At 41.5% G+C, this 9253-nt stretch overlaps 1 long non-coding RNA gene across 1 annotated transcript; it reads right to left on the minus strand.

The window, feature by feature from the left end:
- Positions 1-379: 379 nt before the first annotated feature.
- On the minus strand, positions 380-1062 carry LOC128819418 (uncharacterized). The gene is made up of 2 exons (XR_008440696.1): positions 1005-1062; positions 380-933 (listed from the first exon to the last, which is right to left on the minus strand). It is a non-coding gene; the product is annotated as an uncharacterized LOC128819418 (long non-coding RNA).
- Between the last annotated feature and the right edge of the window lie 8191 nt (positions 1063-9253).

Consider the following 9253-nt stretch of genomic DNA (forward strand, 5'->3'; position numbering starts at 1 on the left):
GCTTTGAGGGCTGATTTTCCACCGCTCCCGATTAGCATCAGCAAAGGCAGCGCCCGCCGCGGGACACCGCGGATCCGCGGCTCCCCGAACGTCCCCAAAAACGTCCCCAAAACGCTCCCGGGAGGCGACAGCTCCATTTCATGCGCGCCGAGCCGCGCTCCGCGCCGGGGACACCGCGCTGGCATCAGGGGGACACTTCCCACCTCCGCTGGCCGTTGGTTCCCCCCCCCTCCCCTAAAAAAAAAAAAAAAAAAAAAAAGAAAAAAAAAATGAAAATAAAAGTTTCCCGTGGCGCACAAAGGCGGCGGCCGGGCATTGTCCCGGGGCTGCATCGCATTACCCGGGGCCGGCGGAGAAATCACTCGTATTTCACGCTCCATTGAGCAGCTGCCTGTATATATTTTCTGTGTTGCACTTTTAGCATGACAAAAGGAGAGGGCCTGTGAACTCCTTGCTCTTCAGACCTCTCCGACTTGTCCCCCCGAGCGGAGCCCCCCTCGGTTAGCATAACAAACTGCCACGCTTCCCCTCCGACGTGCTCGCCTTTCCCTGCTTTTATCGATTTTATTGATTTCGCGGGTTTTTTTTGTGGTTTTTTTTTTTTTTTTTTTAAATTTTTTTTTTCCCGCCCCTAATTTAATGTATAGCTCAATATTTGGAGGCGGGAGGGATTGGGGATTTCGAGCTTTGTCACGGCTCTTTGTCACCCAGAAAGGTCTGGTGGCATTTTGGAGCTGTCCCCTGTGGAGGGGACAGAGCTGGAGTCACCAAACTCTGCCGAGATCCGCCTGCCGGGGCTGTGGGTTTGCCCTGAAATTTGGTTAAAAGATGGAAAAAACGGGAATTGTGGGGCTGGAACGAGGCTCAGCGGGGACCTGCTGGGGCTGGAGCAACCTGGCCTTGTCCCCAGCCTGTCCCCAAACTGTCCCCAGCCTGTCCCACCTGTCCCCAATGTGTCTCCAGCCTGTCCCCAACATGTCCCACCTGTCCCCAACCTGTCCTACCTGTCCCCAATGTGTCCCCAGCCTGTCTCACCTGTCCCCAGCCTGTCCTCAATGTGTCTCACCTGTCCCCAACCTGTCCCCAATGTGTCCCACCTGTCCCCAACCTGTCCCCAACCTGTCCCACCTGTCCCCAACCTGTCCCTAATGTGTCCCCAACCTGTCCCACCTGTCCCAAACCTGTCCCTAATGTGTCCCCAACCTGTCCCCAGCCTGTCCCCAGCCTGTCCCACCTGTCCCACCTGTCTCCAACCTGTCCCCAACCTGTCCCCAACCTGTCCCCAATGTGTCCCACCTGTCCCCAACCTGTCCCACCTGTCTCCAACCTGTCCCACCTGTTCCCAACGTGTCTCCAGCCTGTCCCCAACCTGTCCCACCTGTCCCCAATGTGTCCCACCTGTCCCCAATCTGTCCCCAACCTGTCCCACCTGTCCCCAGCCTGTCCCACCTGTCCCCAGTCTGTCCCCAACCTGTCCCCAACCTGTCCCACCTGTCCCCAGCCTGTCCCACCTGTCTCCATCAGGGTCACCCCAAAGGAAGAGGGACCAGAGCCAGTTCCCAGGTCCAGGCTGGGATGAGGAGAGGGGAAAGGCTCAGGTGGGACATCGCTGTCCCTGTCCCCACCCTTCAGCCCTAAAGGGACAGGAATTGTCCCCTCTGGGCCATCGGGACCCCCCTCACCTCCCTCTGCCGGGCTGGGAGAGGAAAACCCCAATTTTGGGAAGGAAACCCCCACTGGACACGGAGTTCTGCAGGGACTGGGGGGTCCTGGAAGAAAAAGGGACAAAATCCCACCCAAACACGGGGCTGGGACAGGCTGGGAGCTTCCGACCCTTTTGATGCTCTGGGATTTCTCCTTCCTACCCCAGTGGCTCCAGGCTCGTCCTCCAGGCTTGGTGGCAGTGGCTCCGTGTCCTTGCAGCGTCCTGGGATGTCACCTGGGATGTCACCTGGGATGTCACCTGGGATGTCACCTGGCTGTCACCTGGCTGTCACCTGGCTGTCACCTGGGATGTCACCTGGCTGTCACCTGGACCCTCTGACCCGGGAGGTGCCGGTTTGGGAGAGGAGGGGTTGGTGCCTCACCCTGGGTGGGAATTTTGGGAATTCCACGCTCCAGCCCAGCCTCGGCCACCCGGAGCCCACGGTGTCCCCTCTTGTCACCTGTGACAGGGAGAAGCGGGGTGAGCCCCGTGCCAGGACAGGTCCCCAGGGACAGGGACAGTGACGCGTCCCCATCATCCCAAACCCCTTCCCAAGCCACCCCCGCTGTCCCCAGGGGACGTTCCAGCAAAGGGACAGGCGGGAATTTGGGGTCAGGGCGCGTTTGAGGGGCTGGTGACACCTGGGGACAGCGGGACAGGGGGCAGGTGACAATGGCACCTTGGGACAGAGGGGAAGGGACAGGTGACAGGTGACAGTGGCACTTTGGGACAGAGGGGAAGGGACAGGTGACAGGTGACAGTGGCACCTTGGGACAGAGGGGAAGGGACAGGTGACAGTGGCACTTTGGGACAGCAGGACAGGATGCAGGTGACAATGGAACCCTGGGACATCTGGAAAGGGGGAAAGGGGAGAGGTGACAGTGGCACTTTGGGACAGCAGGAAAGGGACAGGTGACAATGGTACTTTGGGACAGTGGGAATTTGGGGACAGGTGACAATGGCACCTTGGGACAGCAGGAAGGGGACAGTGACAGTGGCACTTCCCGCCCGCTCCCAGGAACTGCTGGTGGCCCGGCCAGGGGCTGTGGTCAGCCAGGAGCCCGGGCAGTGTCCTGGGGATGGACAGGGATGGACAGGGATGGACAGGGGTGGACAGGGATGGACAGGGATGGACAGGGATGGACAGGGGTGGACACAGCCGATGTCACTTGCACTCCCCAGGAATGTCCCTGCTCCCAATTCCCAGTTCCCAATTCCCACTCCCCAATCCCCAATTCCCAATCCCCAATCCCCAGTTCCCAGTTCCCAATCCCCAATTCCCAGTTTCCAATCCCCAATTCCCAATTCCCAGCTCCTAATTCCCAGTTCCTAATTCCCAATCCCCAGTTTCCAATCCCCAATTCCCAGTTCCCAATCCCCAATTCCCAGTTCCCTATCCCCAATTCCCAGTTCCCAATCCCCAATTCCCAGTTTCCAATCCCCAATCCCCAATTCCCTGCTCCTGCCACGCCTCCCACGTGGAATTTTATCCATTAAAAACGGGGGAAAAGCAGAATTCAACCCAATTTTTGGGCACTTCTCGGAGCTCAGGAAATCTGGGGGGTTTCATTTTTGCTTTTTTGAAACCAAAAGAAAATTCCCAGAATTCCCAGGATTCCCAAAATCCCGGGATTCCCAGGATTCCCAGGATTCCCAGAATCCCAGGATTCCCAGGATTTTGGTGCTCAATGTTTCTGTGATCCCAAGGAAATCTGTGTCCCATCCCAATAGGAACGGGAAAAGCTGGCTCTGTTTAATTTTGGATCTGTTAAATTTTGGATCTGTTTAATTTTGGATCTGCTTGATTTGGGAAGAGATTGATCTTTTTAAATTGGATCTCTTTAATTTGGGAAAAGCGGGATCTGTTTAATCTGGGAAGGGCTGGATGTGTTTAATTTGGGAGGAGATTGATCTGTTTAATTTGTATTTCTTTAATTTGGGATGGGCTGGATCTGTTTCATTTGGATCTCTTTAATTTGGATCTCTTTAGTTTGGGAAGGGCTGGATCTGTTTAATTTGCATCTATTTAATTTGGATCTCTTTAATTTGGGAAAAGATGGATCTCTTTAATTTGGGATGGGCTGGATCTGTTTAATTTGGATCTGTTTAATTTGGATCTCTTTAATTTGGATCTCTTTAATTTGGACCAGTTTAATCTGGGAAAAGCTGGACCTGTTACATGGCAATTCTAACAAACAAACCAAGGAATTTAGGGCAGGAAAACCAGGATTTTGCATTTCTGGGAATGCTCAAATCCCCCCTCATGGAACAACCAAGACCCGGGGGGTTTTTTTTTGGGGGGCAAAACACACCCAAAAAAAAATAAACAAATCCCAAACATTTCCCAGGGCACGAGCCCCTGGGGGAAATCAGGGATCCGAGCCCGGATTTGGGGGGAATTTGGGCTCCCGGGGGTCCCTCCCCCCTCGCCGGGCTGGGAACAGCTTGAGGGTCCAGGCGGGAATTCATTGGAATAAATTTCCATAGGGATTAATTCCAGCTCTTCCCAGCAGCGTGGAGGAGGAGGAGGAGGAGGAGGAGGAGGAGGAGGAGGAGGAGGAGGAGGAGGAGGATGAGGAGGGGGCTCCATCCCGCCCTTCCTCCGCAGCTTTGGGAACGCCTGGAGCCCATCCCGACCCTCCCAAACCTCCGCTCCCGAGGCTGGAAACTCCAAATTCCCCAAATTCCCAAACTTTCCAAAAAAAAAAAAAAAAAAAAAAAAAAAAAAAAAAAAAAAAAAAAAAAAAATCGCCTCCTCTCCAAAAAAACACAAAAAAAAAAAACAAAAAAAAAAAACAAAAAAAAGAAAAAAAATCCCAATAATGAGGGAAATTTGGGATGTGCAAAGGGAATTCCCGCGATGGAAAACCCGCGGGTGCTCAGCCAAAAAAAAATCCCCGTTTTGGGCACAAAAAGAAGGATTTTGGGAAGGATTCTCTGTGTCCCAAGAGGGGGGGGGGGGGCACAAATATCCCAAAAATTCTGCTCATCCTCCCGCCCCGTTTCCCAAAAAACCCAAAATTTGGGAATCCCAGGAACTGCCAAAGCCACGAGGTTTTCCAGCCCCTGGTGGAGCAGGAGAAAAATCAGAATTTCTCCTATTAAAGAGCACAAGAGCATTGAAATGACAGATTTTGGGGTTTTTTGGGTTTTTTCCCCCCCATTCTGTTGAGGATTTGGGATTCAAATAAAGAAATCCAGGATGGGGAAAGCACGGAAAGAAGCAGAGGAACAGATTTTTAAATTTTTTTTTTTTTTGTGGTTAAATTTGGGAGGTTTGGAGGCTCTTTTAGGGGTTGTGAGGGTTTGCTTCCACTACAGAAAAACAAAAAAAAAACCAAAAAAAAACCCCAAAAAAACCCAAAACCAAAACAAAAAAAACCACAAAAAACCCAAAAAACCAACAAACAAACAAAAAACCCCCCCCCAAAAAAAACCCAAAAAACCAAAACAAACAAACAAAAAACATCACAAAAAAACCCAAAAAACAAACAAAAAACCACAAAAAATCAAAAAAAACCACCCAAAAAACCCAAAAATATCTCAAAAAAAACCTCCCCAAAAAAACCCCAAAAACCCAAAACCAAAACAAACAAACAAAAAACCACCAAAAAAAAAAAAAAACAACCAAAAAACCCAAAAAAATCTCAAAAAAAACTCCCAAAAAAACCCCAAAAAAACCCAGAATAAAAAAAGAATTTTCTAAATTTTCCTGGAGAGGTGGGGAAGGGAAAATATAGCCAGAAAAATAAAGAAATTTAAAAAAAAAAGAGCCAATTTGAGGTGAAAAATGGGATTTTTGGGGTGATTCTGGAATGCCCCGTGGGGATCTGAACCTGCCGCGGCTCCCGCGTGGAATTTTTTACATTAAAAACACAAAAAAAAGAGAATTCAACCCAATTTTGGGGCATTTCTGGGAGCTCGGGAAATCCGGGGGATTTTTTTTTTTATTTTTTTGAAACCAAAAGAAATAAATAAAAAATCCTTGGAGGTTTGGGAGCAGCCCCAGCTGGGTTTGGGGTTTTTTTTTTGGGTTTTTTTTTTGGGATATCCCAAAATATTCCCGGTGTTCTGTTGGTTCCTCACCTGGGCTGGGAGGCTCCAAAATTCCCCAAATCAGCCGAGCTGGGTTTTTCTGGAAGTTTCTCCCGGAATTCTTGGGAATCGGGAGGGAGAGGCCAAAAAATCCCAGATTTTTGGGGCGGCAAAATTCTGATTTTTCGCCCACGTGGAGACAAAAATAAAAGCTGGAATTGGAGGATCAGGGGGGGCACAGGGGGAGGCGAGCCTGGAATTGAATTTTATTTGGTGTGAAATGCATTTTAAAAATTTAAATCCATTAAAAAATAAATAAATATATTTTAGAAATGTAAATCCATTAAAAATAAATACATTTTAGAAATGTAAATCAATTAAAAAAAATAAATACATTTTAAAAAATTAAATCAATTTTAAAAATAAATAAATACATTTTAGAAATGCAAATCAATTAAAAAAAAAATAAATACATTTTAAAAAATTAAATCAATTTGAAAAAAAATAAATACATTTTAAAAAATTAAATCAATTAAAAAAATACATTTTAAAAATGTAAATCAATTAAAAAAAATAAATAAATACATTTAAAAAAATTAAATCAATTTAAAACAAAAAAAAATTTAAAAAAATTAAATAAATTAAAAAAAAATAAATACATTTTAAAAAATTAAATCAATTTAAAGCAAAAAAAAATTTTTAAAAATTAAATAAATTTTAAAAAATAAAATACATTTTTAAGATTTAAATCAATATTAAAAATAAAATACGTTTTTAAAAAATTAAATTAATTTTAAAATAAATATATAAATATATAAATATATAAATATATAAATATATAAATATATAAATAGATAAATAGATAAATAGATAAATATATAAATAGATAAATAGAAAAATAGATAAATAGTTAAATAAAGTTGAAAAAATTAAATGAATAAATAAAGTACACTGGAATAAGTAAATAAAATATAATAATAATATAAGTAAAATGCACTAGAATAAGTAAATATCATGAATAATGAATAAATAAATAAAATTTAAATAAATAAGGGAAATAGGGATGTAATTTAAATAAATAAATAAATAAATAGAATGAATAAATTAGAGTGAAATAGAAAAAATTAAATAAAACAAAACAAAAAGCAAAAGAAATAAAATAAAATAAAAATTTAAATAAAATAAAATATAAAAGAAAAGAAATTCAAATAAAATATAAAATAAAATGTAAAATAAAAATAAAAAATAAAATAAAATAAAATAAAATAAAAATAAAAATAATTAAAATTTAAAAAAATTTAAAATAAAATAAAATGAAGTAAAATAAAATTTAAAATTAAATTAAATTAAATTTAAATGAAAATAAAATAAAAATAAAATAAAATAAAATAAAAATAAAAATAATTAAAATTAAAAAAATTAAAATAAAATAAAGTAAAATTAAATTTAAAATTAAATTAAATTAAATTTAAATGAAAATGAAATGAAAATGAAAATAAAATAAAATAAAATAAAATAAAATAAAGTAAAATAAAAATAATTAAAATTAAAAAAATTAAAATAAAATAAAGTAAAATTAAATTTAAAATTAAATCAAATTAAATTAAAATGAAAATGAAATGAAAATGAAAATAAAATAAAATAAAGTAAAATAAAATAAAATAAAAAGAATTAAAATTAAAAAAAAATTAAAATAAAATAAAGTAAAATTAAATTTAAAATTAAATTAAATTAAATTTAAATGAAAATGAAATGAAAATGAATAGGAAATAAAATAAAATAAAGTAAAATAAAATAAAATAAAATAAAGTAAAATAAAATAAAATAAAGTAAAATAAAGTAAAATAAAATAAAATAAAATAAAATAAAGTAAAATAAAATAAAATAAAATAAAATAAAATAAAATAAAGTAAAATAAAATAAAGTAAAATAAAATAAAATAAATCAAATCCATTTGTAAAAGGCATTTCGGGCTCACCCCCCGTGCCTCAGTTTCCCTCCATCCCCCTCCCCCCCCCCGAACCCGAGCTCATTGCACCGATTTTTTATTTTCCCCACTGGGAGGGGAAATAAAGGGAATTTCATGGAGAAAATAAAAATAAAAATAAAAGGGGGGGGGCGGGGCAGGAGCCGCCGGAGCCCCCGAGCCGCGGGGCTCGGGCCCCTTTACCCCACCCGGGGGGGTTCCAATCCCGGGGGGTTTTCCCATTTCCCCCCCCCAAAAAAAACCTGAATTTAAAGAGAATATGTGGGAGGGTTTTCCCCCTTTTCCCCTTTTATTTTCCCCCAAAAAAACTGAATTTAAAGCCAACAGGTGGGAGGATTTTCCCTATTTTCCTTTTTTTCCCTTTTTATTTCCCAAAAAAACCCCAATTTTAAAGCGAACAGGTGGCAGGGTTTCCCCATTTTCCTCTTTTTTTCCCTTTTATTTCCCAAAAAAAACCCCAATTTTGAAGCAAACAGGCGGGAGGATTTTCCCCCTTTTCCCCCTTTTATTTCCCCAAAAAAACCCCAATTTTAAAGCGAACAGGTGGGAGGGTTTTCCCTCTTTTCCTCTTTCCCCCCTTTTATTTTCCCAAAAAACCTTGAATTTAAAGCAAATATGTGGGAGGGTTTTCCCTATTTTCCTTTTTTTTGCTTTTATTTTCTCCCCCAAAAAACCCTGAATTTAAAGCAAATATGTGGCAGGGTTTTCCCCCTTTTCCCCCTTTTATTTTCCCCAAAAAAACTGAATTTAAAGCGAACAGGTGGGAGGGTTTCCCCCTTTTCCTCTTTTCCCCCTTTTATTTTCCAAAAAAAACCCCAATTTTAAAGCAAATATGTGGCAGGGTTTTCCTTATTTTCCTTTTTTTTGCTTTTATTTTCTCCCCCAAAAAACCCTGAATTTAAAGCAAATATGTGGGAGGGTTTTCCCTATTTTCCCCTTTTATTTCCCCAAAAAAACCCCAATTTTAAAGCGAACAGGTGGGAGGGTTTTCCCCCTTTTCCCCCTTTTATTTCCCCCAAAAAAACTGAATTTAAAGCAAATATGTGGGAGGGTTTTCCCCATTTTCCCCTTTTATTTCCCCAAAAAAACCCAATTTTAAAGCGAACAGGCGGGAGGATTTTCCCCATTTTCCTTTTTTTTCACTTTTATTTTCCCAAAAAAACCCAATTTTAAAGCGAACAGGCGGGAGGATTTTCCCCCTTTTCCCCCTTTTATTTCCCCCCAAAAAACTGAATTTAAAGCGAACAGGTGGGAGGGTTTTCCCTATTTTCCCCTTTTATTTCCCAAAAAAACCCAATTTTAAAGCGAACAGGTGGCAGGGTTTTCCCTCTTTTCCTCTTTTCCCCCTTTTATTTTCCCCCAAAAAACCTTGAATTTAAAGCAAATATGTGGGAGGGTTTTCCCTATTTTCCCCTTTTATTTCCCCCAAAAAAAACAATTTTAAAGCGAACAGGTGGGAGGATTTTCCCCCTTTTCCCCCTTTTATTTTCCCCAAAAAAACTGAATTTAAAGCAAACAGGTGGGAG

The sequence above is a fragment of the Vidua macroura genome, chromosome 26 (assembly GCF_024509145.1).
Source record: "Vidua macroura isolate BioBank_ID:100142 chromosome 26, ASM2450914v1, whole genome shotgun sequence".
Lineage (NCBI taxonomy): Eukaryota > Metazoa > Chordata > Aves > Passeriformes > Viduidae > Vidua > Vidua macroura.